We start from the raw sequence: 2,678 nt of genomic DNA, 5'->3' as shown, positions 1-2,678 counted from the left end.
CCACTATTAACAACTTACAAAAAGGGGTTCATCAAGGAATAGCAGAATAGCTTGAATGAAACCATTTGGAAATCACTTACTTTCACAGTTTTAGAACACTGAGGTAATTTAGAAGCTTAAACATTTGTTAGATAGGGTCAGTGATGGTATAAATTGAGTGAATGAGACTGAGAATGAACTTAACATATGCTTTTATTTCTTCTTTTCTCCTCAATCAAAGCATTGCTTTGTTCATCACTCCTCTTTATCAGTCCTCTTTAAATGGATGAATGGTACTCATTTCAGAGGATAATGGTGTATTAGTGTGCCAATTGCTGTGTAACTGATTATAAAAATATACATTGACATTAAACAATACCAATTTTATTTTCTTCTAACTCTGTGAGTCAGCAATTTGGGCTGAGCTCATCTGGAGAGTTCTTCTGGTGATCTTTCCTGGTCACACACTTGGCTGTACTTTTCTGGTGACTTAACTGGGAACGGATTGTCTATGATGGCCTGTAGGGAGGTGATTAGCAGACTGTCAGGCTGGGATGCTCTGTTTTACTCCAAATGGTCTATTCAGTTTATTCATTTCAGGCTCATTACATTACGGTCTCAACATTCCATTGGGAGTTAAAGAAAGCAAGCCCCAACATGCAAATATTTTAAAAATCTTCACTCATCTCATGCTGCTAATATTCCACTGGATAGAGCCATTTAAGTGGCTCAGCCTAAATTCAAAGAGCAGAGAAAACAACTTTCACCTCTTGATGAGATGAGAATGAAGAGGAATGGGTGAGATCATTGAGGTCATCTCTGAACGAATTTCAGTTCTTTCTGAAATAGTTACCTCTGATTCGTTCTGGTACCAAGAAATTGACACCAAACATGGCTAACTTTCTGAGGGGTTATTGCCATTAGTAATACATTGTGTTTAGAAAAATAAATTTTATTCATTTATTATTTATTAACTGATTTATTATCTTTTTCCACAGATAATAAAAGTTAATGTATGGTTATTTAAAACAAAAATTCAAGTGACAAATTTCCTAACAATAAAAGAAAATAGCACAGAGGAAAAAGAGTAGAAGATCCTAAAATTATTTGAAGCATTTATTCTAAGTATTGAGCAAATATAAATTTAAGTGAATATTTTCTTAATATTGTAAATTGCTATACTATTAAAATCTTGCTTTTTTTCCAAAATAATTTTATTCATTGGGGAAAATCATATTAGATATCATTTAAATATTTAAGCCTTGAGGTATACCAGGCCATGAATTATATTAATTTGCACCAAATGAAGGTTTGTATAAGTGGCCAAACATAATTTACATCCTAGAATATTTTGTCATAATTACATAATAAAATATCACATTAAATTATGAGTGGATTGCTTGGGTGAACTGGAAACATGTCACCAGGTCAGTGCTCTGACTGCAAAACAAGCAGATTTACTCTTGAAAACTTCACTCAAGTAATGAGGTGCATTAATTCTGAGCAGGGTTTCACTTATCGTTCTGAATTTAATCTGATGTTTTAATTCTCCTCTGCTTATAAAATATTCATGGTGTAGGGTTTGATGTATCCCATGTTTCTAGTAAGCACACACCTTGTTTCTAATTTAAGGTATATTTAAGAGCAAAATAGACAAGGAAAAATGTTTGATCTTGCTCTAAAGTACAAAGAATATTGCCAAGGAGCTCGTTACAGTCAGAAAACATCTTATGTGAAATTTTATGGGGGTCTCTGCTTAATTCTACTTTTGTAATTGTCCACTCACTTCAGAAGTAAAATACTATGACAAATCCTCCTTTCTTCCTCTATTCTCAAATCCTCAAATCTACTTCTGTATCTATCCTGCTACTTCTCTATCCTGCTTCTTCACATCTCAAAACTCATTCCAGTTCAGCTTATCTGTTATGTTAATTCTACCCAGGGGCCACCTAGGCCTGCCCTTTAACTTCCCTGGTTTTTATGTAACCTTTAGCTCCTGGCCTAAAGAAACCTTCCTTTGTCTTCAGACTTTTCTTTATTCCTTCAATGGAAATGTGGCTTCCTCACATAATACTTTCTCTCTGTTTCTCTCTCTCTTTCATATATATATATTTTTTTTAATGGTGAAATCCATTATACATTTTATTTTTAATGATGAAATCCATTATCTATATATATATATACACACACACACATACATACACACACAACACATACACAGAATGCATACACACACACAGAGGTTGCCAAAAATGTATACACACACATCTGTATAGATATTTGCCTTTATTATGATTCTTTTTTTTTTGATTGCTTTTTTTTTTTTTTTTTTTATTGAATGGTAACTATGTACATTAATGCACTTCTGGGGTTATGATTCTTATGAACTCAGAAAAGTTCAGCATCTTAATGCCTTTTGCATATCAGTTATTTCCTGCAATGGCTTTACTTGGACATTGTGTCCATGCTACTGTTCATATTAACTCTTCACATTTCTTTTTATCTTCCACTAAATCATTAACAACTTTAATATCCATGATGAGCAGGAGATACTGAATTGTAAAGTTCCTTACTTAACACACTGCCAGTGGCTTTAACTTCTCCCCCCATTATCATCCTCATATCTTGGATTTCACCATTAAAAACCTAGCTCTGTCTCACAGATTGCTAACTTATTTTTGTCTGATATTTTCCTGTGA

The sequence above is a fragment of the Otolemur garnettii genome, unplaced genomic scaffold (assembly GCF_000181295.1).
Source record: "Otolemur garnettii isolate 467f Iridium unplaced genomic scaffold, OtoGar3 scaffold00004, whole genome shotgun sequence".
NCBI classification, from domain to species: domain Eukaryota; kingdom Metazoa; phylum Chordata; class Mammalia; order Primates; family Galagidae; genus Otolemur; species Otolemur garnettii.
The sequence above is the reverse complement of the archived record's forward strand: the minus strand, read 5'-3'. Positions refer to the sequence as shown.